A 25,930-nucleotide genomic window follows, 5' to 3' on the forward strand; every position below is an offset into this window, starting at 1 on the left:
GATCGATAAACTTCCATCCCTGTTTTATGCTCATGTATATGAAAAATCAATAGAGAATTGAGGTATTTAAAAAAGACACAGGGAGTGGTGTCACTTAACATTTGACTTTGACAATTCCAAAGGAAGAGACATTACTGAATTTATAGACATGATCAGCACACATGTAAAGTGATAATATTAACAACCAAGTCTCACTAAAATAGACATTCAATTTAACATTCTACTAAACTGAGTGCAGTTCTCCTGCTGAAATATGAGAAAAGTTTTGCACCAAAACGTGTGAGAGGGGGTCTGCTCTGTGCCGAATAGTCATGTGTGAAGTTCTAGTTAATCCCCATATTTGGAAGAATGGGCCAGGTTTGTGTGAGACCTCAGCACGACCTCCAAATGTGTTAGTGTCACTCGTGATGAGTGACGCTTGAAGGCTCTGATATATGCACGTCCAAATTAATGTTGCTGTCGAGGCACTCAAGGCTTCTTGCATGACAATGTTACAAAGAGTTGACTCACTCACTAATCAGCGGTGTATTGATGGCGAGCGTACTATGATATAGGGGCCTATGTGAAGGAGTAGAATAGTGTAGAGTCGTGAAATGCCCCTCTCCTGTTCCTCAGACCAGTAATACCCACTCATTTTTATGATACAATGTAAACTGTGTGAACAATGTCTGGTTCATACTTGGTTGCCCTATCATAGGAATTAATTGTTTCAAAGATATATTGCTTTATTTTTGTCAATGAAACTTTGTTGAGAGAGGATGGTGGTTACAGTAAACAAAAAAACAAAGCCTGGAAGAGACCGCTATCTTAATATTTTAGGAGACAGTTGTGCTCTTAAACCAGAAACTCAAAACCTAATTAGAACCTACAATTCAGTCTTGTTTGAGGATATAAAACCGAATTAAATATAAGGAATAAGCCACAGACATAGGAAAATTAGAAATAAGCTGTTCCTTTAATTGTCGCTTTGACACATGACCTATGCCTCATTGTCACTGATCTGGTGTTTAAAACTCCATGGTATTTACCTCTGTATACTTTGCTATCTAGTACGTTGGGTATTTGAAAAACTGCAAATAAATTATTTAAAAGAATAAATAAGCTACCCAGTTTAATTGGAAAACTGACTGATATTCTGATATATTCATTGAAATACAGATATATTCTTTGAAATACAGACTGTCTCTTCCAGTTGTTTGCCTTTCTGTAAATATTCTTTAATCCTTTACGTCAGTGTTTGGAAGATGCAATCTGAAGAGAAGCAGCAAAGTGTGAGGCTCTGTAATTGAACTGTCTGACCCTTAAAAACATTCACATCTGTGACATCTGAAATCCCAGGTCTTTACAGGTATAAATGCTTGTTTGCGTGAAATGTATTCCCTGCTGGAGCCTGGAGGCGGCAGTTCCGTCAGCGGCCACCAGAGGGCCCACCTCGCCTACTGATGAAATCCACTAAGCTGCACAATGTATGAAATGGAGAAGGGTTTCCTCTTCCAGGTCGGAGGCAGAGACAGCACAAGCAGCGGTGGTGACATCACTTCCGGCCTCGCCTGGTGTCCAGCCTGCTGCAGAGGAGGAAGGAGCCCGGTCTGGTGGGCAGATACCTCAATCTACAGACCCCCCAGGCCCAGATCTGCCCCTCCCCACCCCCCTCCCCCCCAGGAGGAGGAGAGGGCCTGGACAGTTTTCTGCTCAGGTAGGAGAGCTGCAAACTCACTTGGCTGCAATGTATGAATCCATGGATCAGATAACCCCCCCCCCCTCCGCCCCCCCCCTCCCCCTGGCATTCATGGTCAAGTCAGGAGAGCTCAGCTCTTCCTGCTGCTGAGGCTGAGTGGGGAGGAGGTGAAGCCTGTCCAGGGGTGCAGAGGAGGAGAGGCCTGTCCAGAGGGGCAGAGGAGGAGAGGCCTGTCCAGGGGTGCAGAGGAGGGGAGGCCTGTCCAGGGGTGCAGAGGAGGAGATGCCAGTCCAGGAGTACAGAGGAGGTGAGGCCTGTCCAGCGGTGCAGTGGAGGTGAGACCTGTCCAGGGGTATAGAGGAGGTGAGGCCTGCCCAGGGGTGCATAGGAGGAGAGGCCTGTCCAGGGTGCAGAGGAGGTGAGGCCTGTCCAGGGGTGCAGAGGAGGAGAGGCCTGTCCAGAGGGGCAGAGGAGGAGAGGGGCAGAGGAGGAGAGGCCTGTCCAGGGGTGCAGAGGAGGGGAGGCCTGTCCAGGGGTGCAGAGGAGGAGAGGCCTGTCCAGGGGTGCAGAGGAGGGGAGGCCTGTCCAGGGGTGCAGAGGAGGAGAGGCCTGTCCAGGGGTGCTGAGGAGGTGAGGCCTGTCCTGGGGTATAGAGGAGGTGAGGCCTGTCCAGGGGTGCAGAGGAGGAGAGGCCTGTCCAGGGGTGCAGAGGAGGTGAGGCCTGTCCAGGGGTGCTGAGGAGGTGAGGCCTGTCCTGGGGTATAGAGGAGGTGAGGCCTGTCCAGGGGGTGCAGAGGAGGTGAAGCCTGTCCAGGGGTGCAGAGGAGGAGAGACTTGTCCTGGGGTATAGAGGAGGTGAGGCCTGTCCAGGGGTGCAGAGGAGGTGAGGCCTGCCCAGGGGTGAAGAGGAGGAGATGCCAGTCCAGGGGTGCAGAGGAGGAGAGGCCTGTCCAGGGGTGCAGAGGAGGAGAGGCCTGTCCAGGGGTGCAGAGGAGGAGATGCCAGTCCAGGAGTACAGAGGAGGTGAGGCCTGTCCAGGGGTGCAGAGGAGGAGAGGCCTGTCCAGGGGTGCGGAGAAAGAGTGGCCTGTCCAGGGGTGCAGAGGAGGTGAGGCCTGCCCAGGGGTGCAGAGGAGGAGATGCCAGTCCAGGAGTACAGAGGAGGTGAGGCCTGTCCAGGGGTGCAGAGGAGGAGATGCCAGTCCAGGAGTACAGAGGAGGTGAGGCCTGTCCAGGGGTGCAGAGGAGGAGAGGCCTGTCCAGCCTGTCCAGGGGTGCAGAGGAGGAGAGGCCTGTCCAGGGGTGCGGAGAAAGAGTGGCCTGTCCAGGGGTGCAGAGGAGGTGAGGCCTGCCCAGGGGTGCAGAGGAGGAGATGCCAGTCCAGGAGTACAGAGGAGGTGAGGCCTGTCCAGCGGTGCAGTGGAGGTGAGACCTGTCCAGGGGTATAGAGGAGGTGAGGCCTGCCCAGGGGTGCATAGGAGGAGAGGCCTGTCCAGGGTGCAGAGGAGGTGAGGCCTGTCCAGGGGTGCAGAGGAAGAGAGGCCTGTCCAGAGGGGCAGAGGAGGAGAGGGGCAGAGGAGGAGAGGCCTGTCCAGGGGTGCAGAAGAGGGGAGGCCTGTCCAGGGGTGCAGAGGAGGAGAGGCCTGTCCAGGGGTGCAGAGGAGGGGAGGCCTGTCCAGGGGTGCAGAGGAGGAGAGGCCTGTCCAGGGGTGCTGAGGAGGTGAGGCCTGTCCTGGGGTATAGAGGAGGTGAGGCCTGTCCAGGGGTGCAGAGGAGGAGAGGCCTGTCCAGGGGTGCAGAGGAGGTGAGGCCTGTCCAGGGGTGCTGAGGAGGTGAGGCCTGTCCTGGGGTATAGAGGAGGTGAGGCCTGTCCAGGGGGTGCAGAGGAGGTGAAGCCTGTCCAGGGGTGCAGAGGAGGAGAGACTTGTCCTGGGGTATAGAGGAGGTGAGGCCTGTCCAGGGGTGCAGAGGAGGTGAGGCCTGCCCAGGGGTGAAGAGGAGGAGATGCCAGTCCAGGGGTGCAGAGGAGGAGAGGCCTGTCCAGGGGTGCAGAGGAGGAGAGGCCTGTCCAGGGGTGCAGAGGAGGAGATGCCAGTCCAGGAGTACAGAGGAGGTGAGGCCTGTCCAGGGGTGCAGAGGAGGAGAGGCCTGTCCAGGGGTGTGGAGAAAGAGTGGCCTGTCCAGGGGTGCAGAGGAGGTGAGGCCTGCCCAGGGGTGCAGAGGAGGAGATGCCAGTCCAGGAGTACAGAGGAGGTGAGGCCTGTCCAGGGGTGCAGAGGAGGAGATGCCAGTCCAGGAGTACAGAGGAGGTGAGGCCTGTCCAGGGGTGCAGAGGAGGAGAGGCCTGTCCAGGGGTGCGGAGAAAGAGTGGCCTGTCCAGGGGTGCAGAGGAGGTGAGGCCTGCCCAGGGGTGCAGAGGAGGAGATGCCAGTCCAGGAGTACAGAGGAGGTGAGGCCTGTCCAGCGGTGCAGTGGAGGTGAGACCTGTCCAGGGGTATAGAGGAGGTGAGGCCTGCCCAGGGTTGCATAGGAGGAGAGGCCTGTCCAGGGGTGCAGAGGAGGTGAGGCCTGTCCAGGGGTACTGTGGAGGAGAGGCCTGTCCAGGGGTGCAGAGGAGGAGAGGCATGTCCAGGGGTGCAGAGGAGGAGAGGCCTGTCCAGGGGTGCAGAGGAGGTGAGGCCTGTCCAGGGGTGCAGAGGAGGCGAGGCCTGTCCAGGGGTGCAGAGGAGGAAAGGCCTGTCCAGGGGTGCAGAGGAAGAGAGGCCTGTCCAGGGGTGCAGAGGAGATGAGGCCTGTCCAGGGGTGCAGAGGAGGAGAGGCCTGCCCAGGGGTGCAGAGGAGGAGATGCCAGTCCAGGAGTACAGAGGATGTGAGGCCTGTCCAGGGGTGCAGAGGAGGAGAGGCCTGTCCAGGGGTGCGGAGAAAGAGTGGCCTGTCCAGGGGTGCAGAGGAGGTGAGGCCTGCCCAGGGGTGCAGAGGAGGAGATGCCAGTCCAGGAGTACAGAGGAGGTGAGGCCTGTCCAGCGGTGCAGTGGAGGTGAGACCTGTCCAGGGGTATAGAGGAGGTGAGGCCTGCCCAGGGGTGCATAGGAGGAGAGGCCTGTCCAGGGGTGCAGAGGAGGTGAGGCCTGTCCAGGGGTACTGTGGAGGAGAGGCCTGTCCAGGGGTGCAGAGGAGGAGAGGCATGTCCAGGGGTGCAGAGGAGGAGAGGCCTGTCCAGGGGTGCAGAGGAGGTGAGGCCTGTCCAGGGGTGCAGAGGAGGCGAGGCCTGTCCAGGGGTGCAGAGGAGGAAAGGCCTGTCCAGGGGTGCGGAGGAAGAGAGGCCTGTCCAGGGGTGCAGAGGAGATGAGGCCTGTCCAGGGGTGCAGAGGAGGAGAGGCCTGTCCAGGGGTGCAGAGGAGGAGAGGCCTGTCCAGGGGTGCAGAGGAGGTGAGGCCTGCCCAGGGGTGCAGAGGAGGAGATGCCAGTCCAGGAGTACAGAGGAGGTGAGGCCTGTCCAGGGGTGCAGAGGAGGAGAGGCCTGTCCAGGGGTGCGGAGAAAGAGTGGCCTGTCCAGGGGTGCAGAGGAGGTGAGGCCTGCCCAGGGGTGCAGAGGAGGAGATGCCAGTCCAGGAGTACAGAGGAGGTGAGGCCTGTCCAGCGGTGCAGTGGAGGTGAGACCTGTCCAGGGGTATAGAGGAGGTGAGGCCTGCCCAGGGTTGCATAGGAGGAGAGGCCTGTCCAGGGGTGCAGAGGAGGTGAGGCCTGTCCAGGGGTACTGTGGAGGAGAGGCCTGTCCAGGGGTGCAGAGGAGGAGAGGCATGTCCAGGGGTGCAGAGGAGGAGAGGCCTGTCCAGGGGTGCAGAGGAGGTGAGGCCTGTCCAGGGGTGCAGAGGAGGCGAGGCCTGTCCAGGGGTACAGAGGAGGAAAGGCCTGTCCAGGGGTGCAGAGGAAGAGAGGCCTGTCCAGGGGTGCAGAGGAGATGAGGCCTGTCCAGGGGTGCAGAGGAGGAGAGGCCTGCCCAGGGGTGCAGAGGAGGAGATGCCAGTCCAGGAGTACAGAGGATGTGAGGCCTGTCCAGGGGTGCAGAGGAGGAGAGGCCTGTCCAGGGGTGCGGAGAAAGAGTGGCCTGTCCAGGGGTGCAGAGGAGGTGAGGCCTGCCCAGGGGTGCAGAGGAGGAGATGCCAGTCCAGGAGTACAGAGGAGGTGAGGCCTGTCCAGCGGTGCAGTGGAGGTGAGACCTGTCCAGGGGTATAGAGGAGGTGAGGCCTGCCCAGGGGTGCATAGGAGGAGAGGCCTGTCCAGGGGTGCAGAGGAGGTGAGGCCTGTCCAGGGGTGCAGAGGAGGTGAGGCCTGTCCAGGGGTACTGTGGAGGAGAGGCCTGTCCAGGGGTGCAGAGGAGGAGAGGCATGTCCAGGGGTGCAGAGGAGGAGAGGCCTGTCCAGGGGTGCAGAGGAGGTGAGGCCTCTCCAGGGGTGCAGAGGAGGCGAGGCCTGTCCAGGGGTGCAGAGGAGAAAAGGCCTGTCCAGGGGTGCGGAGGAAGAGAGGCCTGTCCAGGGGTGCAGAGGAGATGAGGCCTGTCCAGGGGTGCAGAGGAGGAGAGGCCTGTCCAGGGGTGCAGAGGAGGAGAGGCCTGTCCAGGGGTGCAGAGGAGGTAAGGCCTGTCCAGGGGGTGCAGAGGAGGTGAAGCCTGTCCAGGGGTGCAGAGGAGGAGAGACTTGTCCTGGGGTATAGAGGAGGTGAGGCCTGTCCAGGGGTGCAGAGGAGGAGAGGCCTGTCCAGGGGTGCAGAGGAGGTAAGGCCTGTCCAGGGGGTGCAGAGGAGGTGAAGCCTGTCCAGGGGTGCAGAGGAGGAGAGGCCTGTGCACGGTGCAGAGGAGGAGAGGCCTGTCCAGGGGTGCAGAGGAGGAGAGGCCTATCCAGAGGTGCAGAGGAAGATAGGCCTGTCCAGGGGTGCAGAGGAGGAGTGGCCTGTCCAGGGGTACTGAGGAGGAGAGGCCTGTCCAGGGGTGCAGAGGAGGAGAGGCATGTCCAGGGGTGCAGAGGAGGATAGGCCTGTCCAGGGGTGCAGAGGAGGAGAGGCCTGTCCAGGGGTGCAGAGGAGGAGATGCCAGTCCAGGAGTACAGAGGAGGTGAGGCCTGTCCAGGGGTGCAGAGGAGGAGAGGCCTGTCCAGGGGTGCGGAGAAAGAGTGGCCTGTCCAGGGGTGCAGAGGAGGTGAGGCCTGCCCAGGGGTGCAGAGGAGGAGATGCCAGTCCAGGAGTACAGAGGAGGTGAGGCCTGTCCAGGGGTGCAGAGGAGGAGATGCCAGTCCAGGAGTACAGAGGAGGTGAGGCCTGTCCAGGGGTGCAGAGGAGGAGAGGCCTGTCCAGGGGTGCGGAGAAAGAGTGGCCTGTCCAGGGGTGCAGAGGAGGTGAGGCCTGCCCAGGGGTGCAGAGGAGGAGATGCCAGTCCAGGAGTACAGAGGAGGTGAGGCCTGTCCAGCGGTGCAGTGGAGGTGAGACCTGTCCAGGGGTATAGAGGAGGTGAGGCCTGCCCAGGGTTGCATAGGAGGAGAGGCCTGTCCAGGGGTGCAGAGGAGGTGAGGCCTGTCCAGGGGTACTGTGGAGGAGAGGCCTGTCCAGGGGTGCAGAGGAGGAGAGGCATGTCCAGGGGTGCAGAGGAGGAGAGGCCTGTCCAGGGGTGCAGAGGAGGTGAGGCCTGTCCAGGGGTGCAGAGGAGGCGAGGCCTGTCCAGGGGTGCAGAGGAGGAAAGGCCTGTCCAGGGGTGCAGAGGAAGAGAGGCCTGTCCAGGGGTGCAGAGGAGATGAGGCCTGTCCAGGGGTGCAGAGGAGGAGAGGCCTGCCCAGGGGTGCAGAGGAGGAGATGCCAGTCCAGGAGTACAGAGGATGTGAGGCCTGTCCAGGGGTGCAGAGGAGGAGAGGCCTGTCCAGGGGTGCGGAGAAAGAGTGGCCTGTCCAGGGGTGCAGAGGAGGTGAGGCCTGCCCAGGGGTGCAGAGGAGGAGATGCCAGTCCAGGAGTACAGAGGAGGTGAGGCCTGTCCAGCGGTGCAGTGGAGGTGAGACCTGTCCAGGGGTATAGAGGAGGTGAGGCCTGCCCAGGGGTGCATAGGAGGAGAGGCCTGTCCAGGGGTGCAGAGGAGGTGAGGCCTGTCCAGGGGTACTGTGGAGGAGAGGCCTGTCCAGGGGTGCAGAGGAGGAGAGGCATGTCCAGGGGTGCAGAGGAGGAGAGGCCTGTCCAGGGGTGCAGAGGAGGTGAGGCCTGTCCAGGGGTGCAGAGGAGGCGAGGCCTGTCCAGGGGTGCAGAGGAGGAAAGGCCTGTCCAGGGGTGCGGAGGAAGAGAGGCCTGTCCAGGGGTGCAGAGGAGATGAGGCCTGTCCAGGGGTGCAGAGGAGGAGAGGCCTGTCCAGGGGTGCAGAGGAGGAGAGGCCTGTCCAGGGGTGCAGAGGAGGTGAGGCCTGCCCAGGGGTGCAGAGGAGGAGATGCCAGTCCAGGAGTACAGAGGAGGTGAGGCCTGTCCAGGGGTGCAGAGGAGGAGAGGCCTGTCCAGGGGTGCGGAGAAAGAGTGGCCTGTCCGGGGGCGCAGAGGAGGAGATGCCAGTCCAGGAGTACAGAGGAGGTGAGGCCTGTCCAGCGGTGCAGTGGAGGTGAGACCTGTCCAGGGGTATAGAGGAGGTGAGGCCTGCCCAGGGGTGCATAGGAGGAGAGGCCTGTCCAGGGGTGCAGAGGAGGTGAGGCCTGTCCAGGGGTGCAGAGGAGGGGAGGCCTGTCCAGGGGTGCAGAGGAGGAGAGGCCTGTCCAGGGGTGCTGAGGAGGTGAGGCCTGTCCAGGGGTATAGAGGAGGTGAGGCCTGTCCAGGGGTGCAGAGGAGGAGAGGCCTGTCCAGGGGTGCAGAGGAGGTAAGGCCTGTCCAGGGGGTGCAGAGGAGGTGAAGCCTGTCCAGGGGTGCAGAGGAGGAGAGACTTGTCCTGGGGTATAGAGGAGGTGAGGCCTGTCCAGGGGTGCAGAGGAGGAGAGGCCTGTCCAGGGGTGCAGAGGAGGTAAGGCCTGTCCAGGGGGTGCAGAGGAGGTGCAGCCTGTCCAGGGGTGCAGAGGAGGAGAGGCCTGTGCACGGTGCAGAGGAGGAGAGGCCTGTCCAGGGGTGCAGAGGAGGAGAGGCCTGTCCAGGGGTGCTGAGGAGGTGAGGCCTGTCCAGGGGTGCAGAGGAGGGGAGGCCTGTCCAGGGGTGCAGAGGAGGAGAGGCCTGTCCAGGGGTGCTGAGGAGGTGAGGCCTGTCCTGGGGTATAGAGGAGGTGAGGCCTGTCCAGGGGTGCAGAGGAGGAGAGGCCTGTCCAGGGGTGCAGAGGAGGTAAGGCCTGTCCAGGGGGTGCAGAGGAGGTGAAGCCTGTCCAGGGGTGCAGAGGAGGAGAGACTTGTCCTGGGGTATAGAGGAGGTGAGGCCTGTCCAGGGGTGCAGAGGAGGAGAGGCCTGTCCAGGGGTGCAGAGGAGGTAAGGCCTGTCCAGGGGGTGCAGAGGAGGTGAAGCCTGTCCAGGGGTGCAGAGGAGGAGAGGCCTGTGCACGGTGCAGAGGAGGAGAGGCCTGTCCAGGGGTGCAGAGGAGGAGAGGCCTATCCAGAGGTGCAGAGGAAGATAGGCCTGTCCAGGGGTGCAGAGGAGGAGAGGCCTGTCCAGGGGTACTGAGGAGGAGAGGCCTGTCCAGGGGTGCAGAGGAGGAGAGGCATGTCCAGGGGTGCAGAGGAGGATAGGCCTGTCCAGGGGTGCAGAGGAGGAGAGGCCTGTCCAGGGGTGCAGAGGAGGAGAGGCCTGTCCAGGGGTGCAGAGGAGGAGATGCCAGTCCAGGAGTACAGAGGAGGTGAGGCCTGTCCAGGGGTGCAGAGGAGGAGAGGCCTGTCCAGGGGTGCGGAGAAAGAGTGGCCTGTCCAGGGGTGCAGAGGAGGTGAGGCCTGCCCAGGGGTGCAGAGGAGGAGATGCCAGTCCAGGAGTACAGAGGAGGTGAGGCCTGTCCAGGGGTGCAGAGGAGGAGATGCCAGTCCAGGAGTACAGAGGAGGTGAGGCCTGTCCAGGGGTGCAGAGGAGGAGAGGCCTGTCCAGGGGTGCGGAGAAAGAGTGGCCTGTCCAGGGGTGCAGAGGAGGTGAGGCCTGCCCAGGGGTGCAGAGGAGGAGATGCCAGTCCAGGAGTACAGAGGAGGTGAGGCCTGTCCAGCGGTGCAGTGGAGGTGAGACCTGTCCAGGGGTATAGAGGAGGTGAGGACTGCCCAGGGTTGCATAGGAGGAGAGGCCTGTCCAGGGGTGCAGAGGAGGTGAGGCCTGTCCAGGGGTACTGTGGAGGAGAGGCCTGTCCAGGGGTGCAGAGGAGGAGAGGCATGTCCAGGGGTGCAGAGGAGGAGAGGCCTGTCCAGGGGTGAAAAGGAGGTGAGGCCTGTCCAGGGGTGCAGAGGAGGCGAGGCCTGTCCAGGGGTGCAGAGGAGGAAAGGCCTGTCCAGGGGTGCAGAGGAAGAGAGGCCTGTCCAGGGGTGCAGAGGAGATGAGGCCTGTCCAGGGGTGCAGATGAGGAGAGGCCTGCCCAGGGGTGCAGAGGAGGAGATGCCAGTCCAGGAGTACAGAGGATGTGAGGCCTGTCCAGGGGTGCAGAGGAGGAGAGGCCTGTCCAGGGGTGCGGAGAAAGAGTGGCCTGTCCAGGGGTGCAGAGGAGGTGAGGCCTGCCCAGGGGTGCAGAGGAGGAGATGCCAGTCCAGGAGTACAGAGGAGGTGAGGCCTGTCCAGCGGTGCAGTGGAGGTGAGACCTGTCCAGGGGTATAGAGGAGGTGAGGCCTGCCCAGGGGTGCATAGGAGGAGAGGCCTGTCCAGGGTGCAGAGGATGTGAGGCCTGTCCAGGGGTGCAGAGGAGGTGAGGCCTGTCCAGGGGTACTGTGGAGGAGAGGCCTGTCCAGGGGTGCAGAGGAGGAGAGGCATGTCCAGGGGTGCAGAGGAGGAGAGGCCTGTCCAGGGGTGCAGAGGAGGTGAGGCCTGTCCAGGGGTGCAGAGGAGGCGAGGCCTGTCCAGGGGTGCAGAGGATGAAAGGCCTGTCCAGGGGTGCGGAGGAAGAGAGGCCTGTCCAGGGGTGCAGAGGAGATGAGGCCTGTCCAGGGGTGCAGAGGAGGAGAGGCCTGTCCAGGGGTGCAGAGGAGGTGAGGCCTGTCCAGGGGTGCAGAGGAGGAGATGCCAGTCCAGGAGTACAGAGGAGGTGAGGCCTGTCCAGGGGTGCAGAGGAGGAGAGGCCTGTCCAGGGGTGCGGAGAAAGAGTGGCCTGTCCGGGGGCGCAGAGGAGGTGAGGCCTGCCCAGGGGTGCAGAGGAGGAGATGCCAGTCTAGGAGTACAGAGGAGGTGAGGCCTGTCCAGCGGTGCAGTGGAGGTGAGACCTGTCCAGGGGTATAGAGGAGGTGAGGACTGCCCAGGGTTGCATAGGAGGAGAGGCCTGTCCAGGGGTGCAGAGGAGGTGAGGCCTGTCCAGGGGTACTGTGGAGGAGAGGCCTGTCCAGGGGTGCAGAGGAGGAGAGGCATGTCCAGGGGTGCAGAGGAGGAGAGGCCTGTCCAGGGGTGAAAAGGAGGTGAGGCCTGTCCAGGGGTGCAGAGGAGGCGAGGCCTGTCCAGGGGTGCAGAGGAGGAAAGGCCTGTCCAGGGGTGCAGAGGAAGAGAGGCCTGTCCAGGGGTGCAGAGGAGATGAGGCCTGTCCAGGGGTGCAGATGAGGAGAGGCCTGCCCAGGGGTGCAGAGGAGGAGATGCCAGTCCAGGAGTACAGAGGATGTGAGGCCTGTCCAGGGGTGCAGAGGAGGAGAGGCCTGTCCAGGGGTGCGGAGAAAGAGTGGCCTGTCCAGGGGTGCAGAGGAGGTGAGGCCTGCCCAGGGGTGCAGAGGAGGAGATGCCAGTCCAGGAGTACAGAGGAGGTGAGGCCTGTCCAGCGGTGCAGTGGAGGTGAGACCTGTCCAGGGGTATAGAGGAGGTGAGGCCTGCCCAGGGGTGCATAGGAGGAGAGGCCTGTCCAGGGTGCAGAGGAGGTGAGGCCTGTCCAGGGGTGCAGAGGAGGTGAGGCCTGTCCAGGGGTACTGTGGAGGAGAGGCCTGTCCAGGGGTGCAGAGGAGGAGAGGCATGTCCAGGGGTGCAGAGGAGGAGAGGCCTGTCCAGGGGTGCAGAGGAGGTGAGGCCTGTCCAGGGGTGCAGAGGAGGCGAGGCCTGTCCAGGGGTGCAGAGGATGAAAGGCCTGTCCAGGGGTGCGGAGGAAGAGAGGCCTGTCCAGGGGTGCAGAGGAGATGAGGCCTGTCCAGGGGTGCAGAGGAGGAGAGGCCTGTCCAGGGGTGCAGAGGAGGTGAGGCCTGTCCAGGGGTGCAGAGGAGGAGATGCCAGTCCAGGAGTACAGAGGAGGTGAGTCCTGTCCAGGGGTGCAGAGGAGGAGAGGCCTGTCCAGGGGTGCGGAGAAAGAGTGGCCTGTCCGGGGGCGCAGAGGAGGTGAGGCCTGCCCAGGGGTGCAGAGGAGGAGATGCCAGTCCAGGAGTACAGAGGAGGTGAGGCCTGTCCAGCGGTGCAGTGGAGGTGAGACCTGTCCAGGGGTATAGAGGAGGTGAGGCCTGCCATGGGGTGCATAGGAGGAGAGGCCTGTCCAGGGGTGCAGAGGAGGTGAGGCCTGTCCAGGGGTGCAGAGGAGGTGAGGCCTGTCCAGGGGTACTGAGGAGGAGAGGCCTGTCCAGGGGTGCAGAGGAGGAGAGGCATGTCCAGGGGTGCAGAGGAGGAGAGGCCTGTCCAGGGGTGCAGAGGAGGTGAGGCCTGTCCAGGGGTGCGGAGGAGGTGAGGCCTGTCCAGGGGTGCAGAGGAGGCGAGGCCTGTCCAGGGGTGCAGAGGATGAGAGGCCTGCACTGGCCTGTCCAGGGGTGCAGAGGAGGAGAGGCATGTCCAGGGGGTAGAGGAGGAGAGGCCTGTCCAGGGGAGCAGAGGCCTGCACAGGCCTGTCCAGGGGTGCAGGGGAGGTGAGGCCTGTCCAGGGGTGCAGAGAAGGTGAGGCCTGTCCAAGAGTGCAGAGAAGGTGAGGCCTGTCCAGGGGTGCAGAGGAGGTGAGGCCTGTCCAGGGGTGCAGAGGAGGTGAGGCCTGCACAGGTCTGTCCAGGGGTGCAGAGGAGGAGTGGCCTGTCCAGGGGTGCAGAGGAGGCGAAGCCTGTCCAGGGGTGCAGAGGCGGTGAGGCCTATCCAGAGGTGCAGAGGAAGATAGGCCTGTCCAGGGGTGCAGAGGAGGAGAGGCCTGTCCAGGGGTACTGAGGAGGAGAGGCCTGTCCAGGGGTGCAGAGGAGGAGAGGCATGTCCAGGGGTGCAGAGGAGGATAGGCCTGTCCAGGGGTGCAGAGGAGGAGAGGCCTGTCCAGGGGTGCAGAGGAGGAGAGGCCTGTCCAGGGGTGCAGAGGAGGAGATGCCAGTCCAGGAGTACAGAGGAGGTGAGGCCTGTCCAGGGGTGCAGAGGAGGAGAGGCCTGTCCAGGGGTGCGGAGAAAGAGTGGCCTGTCCAGGGGTGCAGAGGAGGTGAGGCCTGCCCAGGGGTGCAGAGGAGGAGATGCCAGTCCAGGAGTACAGAGGAGGTGAGGCCTGTCCAGGGGTGCAGAGGAGGAGATGCCAGTCCAGGAGTACAGAGGAGGTGAGGCCTGTCTAGGGGTGCAGAGGAGGAGAGGCCTGTCCAGGGGTGCGGAGAAAGAGTGGCCTGTCCAGGGGTGCAGAGGAGGTGAGGCCTGCCCAGGGGTGCAGAGGAGGAGATGCCAGTCCAGGAGTACAGAGGAGGTGAGGCCTGTCCAGCGGTGCAGTGGAGGTGAGACCTGTCCAGGGGTATAGAGGAGGTGAGGACTGCCCAGGGTTGCATAGGAGGAGAGGCCTGTCCAGGGGTGCAGAGGAGGTGAGGCCTGTCCAGGGGTACTGTGGAGGAGAGGCCTGTCCAGGGGTGCAGAGGAGGAGAGGCATGTCCAGGGGTGCAGAGGAGGAGAGGCCTGTCCAGGGGTGCAGAGGAGGTGAGGCCTGTCCAGGGGTGCAGAGGAGGCGAGGCCTGTCCAGGGGTGCAGAGGAGGAAAGGCCTGTCCAGGGGTGCAGAGGAAGAGAGGCCTGTCCAGGGGTGCAGAGGAGATGAGGCCTGTCCAGGGGTGCAGAGGAGGAGAGGCCTGCCCAGGGGTGCAGAGGAGGAGATGCCAGTCCAGGAGTACAGAGGATGTGAGGCCTGTCCAGGGGTGCAGAGGAGGAGAGGCCTGTCCAGGGGTGCGGAGAAAGAGTGGCCTGTCCAGGGGTGCAGAGGAGGTGAGGCCTGCCCAGGGGTGCAGAGGAGGAGATGCCAGTCCAGGAGTACAGAGGAGGTGAGGCCTGTCCAGCGGTGCAGTGGAGGTGAGACCTGTCCAGGCGTATAGAGGAGGTGAGGCCTGCCATGGGGTGCATAGGAGGAGAGGCCTGTCCAGGGGTGCAGAGGAGGTGAGGCCTGTCCAGGGGTGCAGAGGAGGTGAGGCCTGTCCAGGGGTACTGAGGAGGAGAGGCCTGTCCAGAGGTGCAGAGGAGGAGAGGCATGTCCAGGGGTGCAGAGGAGGAGAGGCCTGTCCAGGGGTGCAGAGGAGGTGAGGCCTGTCCAGGGGTGCGGAGGAGGTGAGGCCTGTCCAGGGGTGCAGAGGAGGCGAGGCCTGTCCAGGGGTGCAGAGGATGAGAGGCCTGCACTGGCCTGTCCAGGGGTGCAGAGGAGGAGAGGCATGTCCAGGGGGTAGAGGAGGAGAGGCCTGTCCAGGGGAGCAGAGGCCTGCACAGGCCTGTCCAGGGGTGCAGGGGAGGTGAGGCCTGTCCAGGGGTGCAGAGAAGGTGAGGCCTGTCCAAGAGTGCAGAGAAGGTGAGGCCTGTCCAGGGGTGCAGAGGAGGTGAGGCCTGTCCAGGGGTGCAGAGGAGGTGAGGCCTGCACAGGTCTGTCCAGGGGTGCAGAGGAGGAGTGGCCTGTCCAGGGGTGCAGAGGAGGCGAAGCCTGTCCAGGGGTGCAGAGGCGGTGAGGCCTATCCAGAGGTGCAGAGGAAGATAGGCCTGTCCAGGGGTGCAGAGGAGGAGAGGCCTGTCCAGGGGTACTGAGGAGGAGAGGCCTGTCCAGGGGTGCAGAGGAGGAGAGGCATGTCCAGGGGTGCAGAGGAGGATAGGCCTGTCCAGGGGTGCAGAGGAGGAGAGGCCTGTCCAGGGGTGCAGAGGAGGAGAGGCCTGTCCAGGGGTGCAGAGGAGGAGATGCCAGTCCAGGAGTACAGAGGAGGTGAGGCCTGTCCAGGGGTGCAGAGGAGGAGAGGCCTGTCCAGGGGTGCGGAGAAAGAGTGGCCTGTCCAGGGGTGCAGAGGAGGTGAGGCCTGCCCAGGGGTGCAGAGGAGGAGATGCCAGTCCAGGAGTACAGAGGAGGTGAGGCCTGTCCAGGGGTGCAGAGGAGGAGATGCCAGTCCAGGAGTACAGAGGAGGTGAGGCCTGTCTAGGGGTGCAGAGGAGGAGAGGCCTGTCCAGGGGTGCGGAGAAAGAGTGGCCTGTCCAGGGGTGCAGAGGAGGTGAGGCCTGCCCAGGGGTGCAGAGGAGGAGATGCCAGTCCAGGGTGCAGAGGAGGTGAGGCCTGTCCAGGGGTATAGAGGAGGTGAGGCCTGCCCAGGGGTGCATAGGAGGAGAGGCCTGTCCAGGGTGCAGAGGAGGTGAGGCCTGTCCAGGGGTGCAGAGGAGGTGAGGCCTGTCCAGGGGTACTGTGGAGGAGAGGCCTGTCCAGGGGTGCAGAGGAGGAGAGGCATGTCCAGGGGTGCAGAGGAGGAGAGGCCTGTCCAGGGGTGCAGAGGAGGTGAGGCCTGTCCAGGGGTGCAGAGGAGGCGAGGCCTGTCCAGGGGTGCAGAGGATGAAAGGCCTGTCCAGGGGTGCGGAGGAAGAGAGGCCTGTCCAGGGGTGCAGAGGAGATGAGGCCTGTCCAGGGGTGCAGAGGAGGAGAGGCCTGTCCAGGGGTGCAGAGGAGGTGAGGCCTGTCCAGGGGTGCAGAGGAGGAGATGCCAGTCCAGGAGTACAGAGGAGGTGAGGCCTGTCCAGGGGTGCAGAGGAGGAGAGGCCTGTCCAGGGGTGCGGAGAAAGAGTGGCCTGTCCGGGGGCGCAGAGGAGGTGAGGCCTGCCCAGGGGTGCAGAGGAGGAGATGCCAGTCCAGGAGTACAGAGGAGGTGAGGCCTGTCCAGCGGTGCAGTGGAGGTGAGACCTGTCCAGGGGTATAGAGGAGGTGAGGCCTGCCATGGGGTGCATAGGAGGAGAGGCCTGTCCAGGGGTGCAGAGGAGGTGAGGCCTGTCCAGGGGTGCAGAGGAGGTGAGGCCTGTCCAGGGGTACTGAGGAGGAGAGGCCTGTCCAGGGGTGCAGAGGAGGAGAGGCATGTCCAGGGGTGCAGAGGAGGAGAGGCCTGTCCAGGGGTGCAGAGGAGGTGAGGCCTGTCCAGGGGTGCGGAGGAGGTGAGGCCTGTCCAGGGGTGCAGAGGAGGCGAGGCCTGTCCAGGGGTGCAGAGGATGAGAGGCCTGCACTGGCCTGTCCAGGGGTGCAGAGGAGGAGAGGCATGTCCAGGAGGTAGAGGAGGAGAGGCCTGTCCAGGGGAGCAGAGGCCTGCACAGGCCTGTCCAGGGGTGCAGGGGAGGTGAGGCCTGTCCAGGGGTGCAGAGAAGGTGAGGCCTGTCCAAGAGTGCAGAGAAGGTGAGGCCTGTCCAGGGGTGCAGAGGAGGTGAGGCCTGTCCAGGGGTGCAGAGGAGGTGAGGCCTGCACAGGTCTGTCCAGGGGTGCAGAGGAGGAGTGGCCTGTCCAGGGGTGCAGAGGAGGCGAAGCCTGTCCAGGGGTGCAGAGGCGGTGAGGCCTATCCAGAGGTGCAGAGGAAGATAGGCCTGTCCAGGGGTGCAGAGGAGGAGAGGCCTGTCCAGGGGTACTGAGGAGGAGAGGCCTGTCCAGGGGTGCAGAGGAGGAGAGGCATGTCCAGGGGTGCAGAGGAGGATAGGCCTGTCCAGGGGTGCAGAGGAGGAGAGGCCTGTCCAGGGGTGCAGAGGAGGAGAGGCCTGTCCAGGGGTGCAGAGGAGGAGATGCCAGTCCAGGAGTACAGAGGAGGTGAGGCCTGTCCAGGGGTGCAGAGGAGGAGAGGCCTGTCCAGGGGTGCGGAGAAAGAGTGGCCTGTCCAGGGGTGCAGAGGAGGTGAGGCCTGCCCAGGGGTGCAGAGGAGGAGATGCCAGTCCAGGAGTACAGAGGAGGTGAGGCCTGTCCAGGGGTGCAGAGGAGGAGATGCCAGTCCAGGAGTACAGAGGAGGTGAGGCCTGTCTAGGGGTGCAGAGGAGGAGAGGCCTGTCCAGGGGTGCGGAGAAAGAGTGGCCTGTCCAGGGGTGCAGAGGAGGTGAGGCCTGCCCAGGGGTGCAGAGGAGGAGATGCCAGTCCAGGAGTACAGAGGAGGTGAGGCCTGTCCAGCGGTGCAGTGGAGGTGAGACCTGTCCAGGGGTATAGAGGAGGTGAGGACTGCCCAGGGTTGCATAGGAGGAGAGGCCTGTCCAGGGGTGCAGAGGAGGTGAGGCCTGTCCAGGGGTACTGTGGAGGAGAGGCCTGTCCAGGGGTGCAGAGGAGGAGAGGCATGTCCAGGGGTGCAGAGGAGGAGAGGCCTGTCCAGGGGTGCAGAGGAGGTGAGGCCTGTCCAGGGGTGCAGAGGAGGCGAGGCCTGTCCAGGGGTGCAGAGGAGGAAAGGCCTGTCCAGGGGTGCAGAGGAAGAGAGGCCTGTCCAGGGGTGCAGAGGAGATGAGGCCTGTCCAGGGGTGCAGAGGAGGAGAGGCCTGCCCAGGGGTGCAGAGGAGGAGATGCCAGTCCAGGAGTACAGAGGATGTGAGGCCTGTCCAGGGGTGCAGAGGAGGAGAGGCCTGTCCAGGGGTGCGGAGAAAGAGTGGCCTGTCCAGGGGTGCAGAGGAGGTGAGGCCTGCCCAGGGGTGCAGAGGAGGAGATGCCAGTCCAGGAGTACAGAGGAGGTGAGGCCTGTCCAGCGGTGCAGTGGAGGTGAGACCTGTCCAGGCGTATAGAGGAGGTGAGGCCTGCCATGGGGTGCATAGGAGGAGAGGCCTGTCCAGGGGTGCAGAGGAGGTGAGGCCTGTCCAGGGGTGCAGAGGAGGTGAGGCCTGTCCAGGGGTACTGAGGAGGAGAGGCCTGTCCAGGGGTGCAGAGGAGGAGAGGCATGTCCAGGGGTGCAGAGGAGGAGAGGCCTGTCCAGGGGTGCAGAGGAGGTGAGGCCTGTCCAGGGGTGCGGAGGAGGTGAGGCCTGTCCAGGGGTGCAGAGGAGGCGAGGCCTGTCCAGGGGTGCAGAGGATGAGAGGCCTGCACTGGCCTGTCCAGGGGTGCAGAGGAGGAGAGGCATGTCCAGGGGGTAGAGGAGGAGAGGCCTGTCCAGGGGAGCAGAGGCCTGCACAGGCCTGTCCAGGGGTGCAGGGGAGGTGAGGCCTGTCCAGGGGTGCAGAGAAGGTGAGGCCTGTCCAAGAGTGCAGAGAAGGTGAGGCCTGCCCAGGGGTGCAGAGGAGGTGAGGCCTGTCCAGGGGTGCAGAGGAGGTGAGGCCTGCACAGGTCTGTCCAGGGGTGCAGAGGAGGAGTGGCCTGTCCAGGGGTGCAGAGGAGGCGAAGCCTGTCCAGGGGTGCAGAGGCGGTGAGGCCTATCCAGAGGTGCAGAGGAAGATAGGCCTGTCCAGGGGTGCAGAGGAGGAGAGGCCTGTCCAGGGGTACTGAGGAGGAGAGGCCTGTCCAGGGGTGCAGAGGAGGAGAGGCATGTCCAGGGGTGCAGAGGAGGATAGGCCTGTCCAGGGGTGCAGAGGAGGAGAGGCCTGTCCAGGGGTGCAGAGGAGGAGAGGCCTGTCCAGGGGTGCAGAGGAGGAGATGCCAGTCCAGGAGTACAGAGGAGGTGAGGCCTGTCCAGGGGTGCAGAGGAGGAGAGGCCTGTCCAGGGGTGCGGAGAAAGAGTGGCCTGTCCAGGGGTGCAGAGGAGGTGAGGCCTGCCCAGGGGTGCAGAGGAGGAGATGCCAGTCCAGGAGTACAGAGGAGGTGAGGCCTGTCCAGGGGTGCAGAGGAGGAGATGCCAGTCCAGGAGTACAGAGGAGGTGAGGCCTGTCTAGGGGTGCAGAGGAGGAGAGGCCTGTCCAGGGGTGCGGAGAAAGAGTGGCCTGTCCAGGGGTGCAGAGGAGGTGAGGCCTGCCCAGGGGTGCAGAGGAGGAGATGCCAGTCCAGGAGTACAGAGGAGGTGAGGCCTGTCCAGCGGTGCAGTGGAGGTGAGACCTGTCCAGGGGTATAGAGGAGGTGAGGACTGCCCAGGGTTGCATAGGAGGAGAGGCCTGTCCAGGGGTGCAGAGGAGGTGAGGCCTGTCCAGGGGTACTGTGGAGGAGAGGCCTGTCCAGGGGTGCAGAGGAGGAGAGGCATGTCCAGGGGTGCAGAGGAGGAGAGGCCTGTCCAGGGGTGCAGAGGAGGTGAGGCCTGTCCAGGGGTGCAGAGGAGGCGAGGCCTGTCCAGGGGTGCAGAGGAGGAAAGGCCTGTCCAGGGGTGCAGAGGAAGAGAGGCCTGTCCAGGGGTGCAGAGGAGATGAGGCCTGTCCAGGGGTGCAGAGGAGGAGAGGCCTGCCCAGGGGTGCAGAGGAGGAGATGCCAGTCCAGGAGTACAGAGGATGTGAGGCCTGTCCAGGGGTGCAGAGGAGGAGAGGCCTGTCCAGGGGTGCGGAGAAAGAGTGGCCTGTCCAGGGGTGCAGAGGAGGTGAGGCCTGCCCAGGGGTGCAGAGGAGGAGATGCCAGTCCAGGAGTACAGAGGAGGTGAGGCCTGTCCAGCGGTGCAGTGGAGGTGAGACCTGTCCAGGGGTATAGAGGAGGTGAGGCCTGCCCAGGGGTGCATAGGAGGAGAGGCCTGTCCAGGGTGCAGAGGAGGTGAGGCCTGTCCAGGGGTGCAGAGGAGGTGAGGCCTGTCCAGGGGTACTGTGGAGGAGAGGCCTGTCCAGGGGTGCAGAGGAGGAGAGGCATGTCCAGGGGTGCAGAGGAGGAGAGGCCTGTCCAGGGGTGCAGAGGAGGTGAGGCCTGTCCAGGGGTGCAGAGGAGGCGAGGCCTGTCCAGGGGTGCAGAGGAGGAAAGGCCTGTCCAGGGGTGCGGAGGAAGAGAGGCCTGTCCAGGGGTGCAGAGGAGATGAGGCCTGTCCAGGGGTGCAGAGGAGGAGAGGCCTGTCCAGGGGTGCAGAGGAGGAGAGGCCTGTCCAGGGGTGCAGAGGAGGTGAGGCCTGCCCAGGGGTGCAGAGGAGGAGATGCCAGTCCAGGAGTACAGAGGAGGTGAGGCCTGTCCAGGGGTGCAGAGGAGGAGAGGCCTGTCCAGGGGTGCGGAGAAAGAGTGGCCTGTCCGGGGGCGCAGAGGAGGTGAGGCCTGCCCAGGGGTGCAGAGGAGGAGATGCCAGTCCAGGAGTACAGAGGAGTTGAGGCCTGTCCAGCGGTGCAGTGGAGGTGAGACCTGTCCAGGGGTATAGAGGAGGTGAGGCCTGCCCAGGGGTGCATAGGAGGAGAGGCCTGTCCAGGGGTGCAGAGGAGGTGAGGCCTGTCCAGGGGTACTGAGGAGGAGAGGCCTGTCCAGGGGTGCAGAGAAGGAGAGGCATGTCCAGGGGTGCAGAGGACGAGAGGCCTGTCCAGGGGTGCAGAGGAGGTGAGGCCTGTCCAGGGGTGCGGAGGAGGTGAGGCCTGTCCAGGGGTGCAGAGGAGGCGAGGCCTGTCCAGGGGTGCAGAGGATGAGAGGCCTGCACTGGCCTGTCCAGGGGTGCAGAGGAGGAGAGGCATGTCCAGGGGTGCAGAGGAGGAGAGGCCTGTCCAGGGGGTAGAGGAGGAGAGGCCTGTCCAGGGGAGCAGAGGCCTGCACAGGCCTGTCCAGGGGTGCAGGGGAGGTGAGGCCTGTCCAGGGGTGCAGAGAAGGTGAGGCCTGTCCAAGAGTGCAGAGAAGGTGAGGCCTGTCCAGGGGTGCAGAGGAGGTGAGGCCTGTCCAGGGGTGCAGAGGAGGTGAGGCCTGCACAGGTCTGTCCAGGGGTGCAGAGGAGGAGTGGCCTGTCCAGGGGTGCAGAGGAGGCGAAGCCTGTCCAGGGGTGCAGAGGCGGTGAGGCCTGTCCAGGGGTGCACGCCTGTCCAGGGGTGCAGAGGAGGTGAGGCCTGTCCAGGGGTGCAGAGTAGGTGAGGCCTGTCCAGGGGTGCAGAGGAGGTGAGGCCTGTCCAGGGGTACTGAGGAGGAGAGGCCTGTCCAGGGGTGCAGAGGAGGAGAGGCATGTCCAGGGGTCCAGAGGAGGAGAGGCCTATCCAGGGGGCAGAGGAGGTGAAGCCTGTCCAGGGGTACTGAGGAGGAGAGGCCTGTCCAGGAGTGCAGAGGAGGAGAGGCATGTCCAGGGGTGCAGAGGAGGAGAGACCTGTCCAGGGGGCAGAGGAGGAGAGGCCTGTCCAGGGGAGCAGAGGCCTGCACAGGCCTGTCCAGGGGTGCAGTGGAGGTGAGGCCTGCCCAGGGGTACAGAGAAGGTGAGGCCTGTCCAAGGGTGCAGAGGAGGTGAGGCCTGTCCAGGGGTGCAGAGGAGGTGAGGCCTGCCCAGGGGTGCAGAGGAGGAGAGGCCTGCACAGGTCTGTCCAGGGGTGCAGAGGAGGAGTGGCCTGTCCAGGGGTACAGAGGAGGTGAGGCCTGTCCAGGGGTAGAGAGAAGGTGAGGCCTGTCCAGGGGTGCAGAGGAGGTGAGGCCTGTCCAGGGGTACTGAGGAGGAGAGGCATGTCCAGGGGTACTGAGGAGGAGAGGCCTGTCCAGGGGTGCAGAGGAGGAGAGGCCTGTCCAGGGGTGCAGAGGAGGAGAGGCCTGTCCAGGGGTGCAGAGGAGATGAGGCCTGTCCAGGGGTGCAGAGGAGGAGAGGCCTGTCCAGGGGTGCAGAGGAGGAGAGGCCTGTCCAGGGGTGCAGAGGAGGAGAGGCCTGTCCAGGGGTGCAGAGGAGGTGAGGCCTGCCCAGGGGTGCAGAGGAGGAGATGCCAGTCCAGGAGTACAGAGGAGGTGAGGCCTGTCCAGGGGTGCAGAGGAGGAGAGGCCTGTCCAGGGGTGCATAGAAAGAGTGGCCTGTCTAGGGGTGCAGAGGAGGTGAGGCCTGCCCAGGGGTGCAGAGGAGGAGATGCCAGTCCAGGAGTACAGAGGAGGTGAGGCCTGTCCAGCGGTGCAGTGGAGGTGAGACCTGTCTAGGGGTATAGAGGAGGTGAGGCCTGCCCAGGGGTGCTATGGAGGAGAGGCCTGTCCAGGGGTGCAGAGCAGGTGAGGCCTGTCCAGGGGTGCAGAGGAGGTGAGGCCTGTCCAGGGGTACTGAGGAGGAGAGGCCTGTCCAGGGGTGCAGAGGAGGAGAGGCATGTCCAGGGGTGCAGAGGATAGGCCTGTCCAGGGGTGCAGAGGAGGTGAGGCCTGTCCAGGGGTGCGGAGGAGGTGAGGCCTGTCCAGGGGTGCAGAGGAGGCGAGGCCTGTCCAGGGGTGCAGAGTATGAGAGGCCTGCACTGGCCTGTCCAGGGGTGCAGAGGAGGAGAGGCATGTCCAGGGGTGCAGAGGAGGAGAGGCCTGTCCAGGGGGTAGAGGAGGAGAGGCCTGTCAGGGGTGCAGAGGAGGTGAGGCCTGTCCAGGGGTGCAGAGAAGGTGAGGCCTGTCCAAGAGTGCAGAGAAGGTGAGGCCTGTCCAGGGGTGCAGAGGAGGTGAGGCCTGTCCAGGGGTGCAGTGGAGGTGAGGCCTGTCCAGGGGTGCAGAGGAGGAGAGGCCTGCACAGGTCTGTCCAGGGGTGCAGAGGAGGAGTGGCCTGTCCAGGGGTGCAGAGGAGGCGAAGCCTGTCCAGGGGTGCAGAGGCGGTGAGGCCTGTCCAGGGGTGCACGCCTGTCCAGGGGTGCAGAGGAGGTAAGGCCTGTCCAGGGGTGCAGAGAAGGTGAGGCCTGTCCAGGGGTGCAGAGGAGGTGAGGCCTGTCCAGGGGTACTGAGGAGGAGAGGCCTGTCCAGGGGTGCAGAGGAGGAGAGGCATGTCCAGGGGTGCAGAGGAGGAGAGGCCTATCCAGGGGCAGAGGATGTGAAGCCTGTCCAGGGGTACTGAGGAGGAGAGGCCTGTCCAGGAGTACAGAGGAGGAGAGGCATGTCCAGGGGTGCAGAGGAGGAGAGACCTGTCCAGGGGGCAGAGGAGGAGAGGCCTGTCCAGGGGAGCAGAGGCCTGCACAGGCCTGTCCAGGGGTGCAGGGGAGGTGAGGCCTGTCCAGGGGTGCAGAGAAGGTGAGGCCTGTCCAAGGGTGCAGAGGAGGTGAGGCCTGTCCAGGGGTGCAGAGGAGGTGAGGCCTGTCCAGGGGTGCAGAGGAGGAGAGGCCTGCACAGGTCTGTCCAGGGGTGCAGAGGAGGAGTGGCCTGTCCAGGGGTGCAGAGGAGGCGAGGCCTGTCCAGGGGTGCAGAGGCGGTGAGGCCTGTCCAGGGGTGCACACCTGTCCAGGGGTGCAGAGGAGGTGAGGCCTGTCCAGGGGTAGAGAGAAGGTGAGGCCTGTCCAGGGGTGCAGAGGAGGTGAGGCCTGTCCAGGGGTACTGAGGAGGAGAGGCATGTCCAGGGGTACTGAGGAGGAGAGGCCTGTCCAGGGGTGCAGAGGAGGTGAGGCCTGTCCAGGGGTGCAGAGGAGGAGAGGCCTGTCCAGGGGTGCGGAGGAGGTGAGGCCTGTCCAGGGGTGCAGAGGAGGAGAGGCCTGTCCAGGGGTGCAGAGGAGGTGAGGCCTGTCCAGGGGTGCAGAGGAAGAGTGGCCTGTCCAGGGGTGCAGAGGAGGCGAGGCCTGTCCACGGGTGCAGAGGAGGTGAGACCTGTCCAGGGGTATAGAGGAGGTAAGGCTTGTCCAGGGGTGCAGAGAAGGTAAGGCCTGTCCAGGGGTGCAGAGGAGGTGAGGCCTGTCCAGGGGTGCAGAGGAGGTGAGGCCTGTCCAGGGGTGCAGAGGAGGTGAGGCCTCTCCAGGGGTGTAGAGGAGAAGAAGCCTGTCCAGGGGTGCAGAGGAGGTGAGGCCTCTCCAGGGGTGTAGAGGAGAAGAGGCCTGTCCAGGGGTGCAGAGGAAGAGTGGCCTGTCCAGGGGAGCAGAGGAGGTTAGGCCTGTCCAGGGGTGCAGAGGAGGTGAGGCCTTCCAGGGGGGTACAGAGGAGGTGAGACTTGTCCAAAGGGTGCAAAGGGGGCGAGGCATGTCCTTTTCAGGGGGGGGTTGCAAAGAAGGTGACGCCTGTCAAGAGGTGCAGAGGAGGTGATGCCTCCCCACGGGGAGGAGAGGAGGTGAGGCCTGTCCATGGGTGCAGAGGTGATGAGGCCTGCGAAGCTGGTGCCGAAGAGTTGAGGCCTGTTCCATGGGGGTGCAGAGTAGGAGAGACCTGTCCAGGGGTGCAGAGGAGGAGAGGCCTGTCCAGAGGTGCAGAGTAGGAGAGACCTGTCCAGGGGTGCAGAGGAGGTGAGGCCCGTCCAGTGGTGCAGAGGAGGAGAGGCCTGTCCAGGGTTGCAGAGGAGGAGAGGTCTGTCCAGGGGTGAAGGGGAGGCGAAGCCTGTCCAGGGGTGCAGAGGAGGTGAGGCCCGTCCTTAGGGGTGCAGGGGAGAGGCCTGTCCAGGGGGAGCAGAGGAGGCGAGGCCTGTCCGGGGTGCAGAGGAGGTGAAGCATGTCCTGTCCATGGGGTTAAGTGCAGGTGAGGCCTGTCCAGGAGTGCAGAGGAGGTGGTACCTGTCCTGAGCTGGGGTTGCAGAGGAGGTGAGGCGTATCCGGGAGGGGTGCAGAGTGGTTGAGACGTGTCCAGGAGGATGCAGAGGAGTGGAGGCGTGTCGTCTGCTGGGATGAAACCTGCCCTGTAGGGGTAGGAGGTGAGGACAGTCCTGTTCTCTTGGTATGAAGAATGTGGACCGCCTTAGCCACCGCCCAGAGATGCTCCTTTCCAGACATATCATTTTATTTTAAGAGCTCATAATTTGAGTTTTCGGAAAAGTATCTGGAGTCATTGAGCCGCAGATGGCTCCTGACAAAGGCACACATCTCCTCCAAGCATGGAGTTTATTTTTGAAACGACTGTCTTTAGTGAAGTAACCAAGATTACAACCCCCAGAATGCACTTACGTATCACATGAAAGTACAGGCATGAATATTCGGGGACCACTTTATTGAAATATTTGGTACCTCCCGCGGCATTGTGGCAGAGAAGAGTAGAACAGTTCATGTGCAAGGACATTCATTCTTAGCCTCCTTCTGCAGATTGTGAGTCCTGTGAGATCTGTGATAATATGAATCTCTCTCAAGGAGATTTCACACAGTTTTATCTGTTTCAGGGAGAGATACAATGAAAAACAGGGGGTGCAAGTCCAGCGCCCCAGTCTCTAGTGTCCTTGGATCTCTGGACTGACCCTTCCCTGGTCCTGCAAGAGAGGACAAACCTGGTGTTTTGTCTGGCCTCTCTAATGGAGCGAGAGCTGGCTCAGTATCCTGGTCCACCAGATCCCGTCTCCCATCCTGGTCCTCACAAGGCCCGGGCTCATGTCCTGGTCCTCACAAGGCCCTGGCTCACGTCCTGGTCCTCACAAGGCCCCGGTTCATGTCCTGGTCCTCACAAGGCCCTGGGTCACGTCCTGGTCCACCAGATCCCGGCTCACGTCCTGGTCTACCAGGCCCACGCTCAGATCCTGGTCCTCACAAGGTCCACCAGGCCCACGCTCACATCCTGGTCCTCACAAGGCCCTGGTTCACGTCCTGGTCCACCAGGCCTCGGCTCACGTCCTGGTCCTCACAAGGCCCTGGCTCACATCCCTGTCCTCACAAGGCCCTGGCTCATGTCCTGATCCTCATAAGGCCTGCGGCTCACGTCCTGATCCTCACAAGGCCCCGGCTTACGTCCCCGTCCTCACAAGGCCCCCACTCACGTCCTGGACCTCACAAGGCCCTGGCTCGCGTCCTGGTCCTCACAATGCCCCGGGTCACGTCCTGGTCCACCAGACCCCGGCTCACATCCTGGTCTACCTGGCCCACGCTCACATCCTGGTCCTCACAAGGTCCACCAGGCCCACGCTCACGTCCTGGTCCTCACAAGGCCCAGGCTCACGTCCTGGTCCACCAGACCTTGGCTCACGTCCTGGTCCTCACAAGGCCCTGGCTCACATCCCGGTCCACCAGGCCCAAGCTTACGTCCTGGTTTACCAGGCTCCAGCTCACGTCCTGTTCCTCACAAGGTCCTGGCTCGTGCCCTGGTCCCCATAAGGCCCTGGAACATGTCGT

The 25,930-nt window shown here is 63.4% G+C and overlaps 1 protein-coding gene across 1 annotated transcript in view; it reads left to right on the forward strand.

Moving 5' to 3' along the window:
* The first annotated feature begins 1,626 nt into the window (after positions 1 to 1,626).
* LOC147737908 (uncharacterized) overlaps positions 1,627 to 25,930 on the forward strand; it is a 42,814-nt gene continuing 18,510 nt past the window's right edge. Inside the window, exon 1 of the mRNA XM_086924992.1 lies at positions 1,627 to 1,696. The gene's annotated coding sequence lies outside the window, so the exon portion shown is untranslated. The remainder of the gene's footprint in view (positions 1,697 to 25,930) is intronic.

Source organism: Lissotriton vulgaris, chromosome 1_1 (genome assembly GCF_964263255.1).
Source record: "Lissotriton vulgaris chromosome 1_1, aLisVul1.2, whole genome shotgun sequence".
Lineage (NCBI taxonomy): Eukaryota > Metazoa > Chordata > Amphibia > Caudata > Salamandridae > Lissotriton > Lissotriton vulgaris.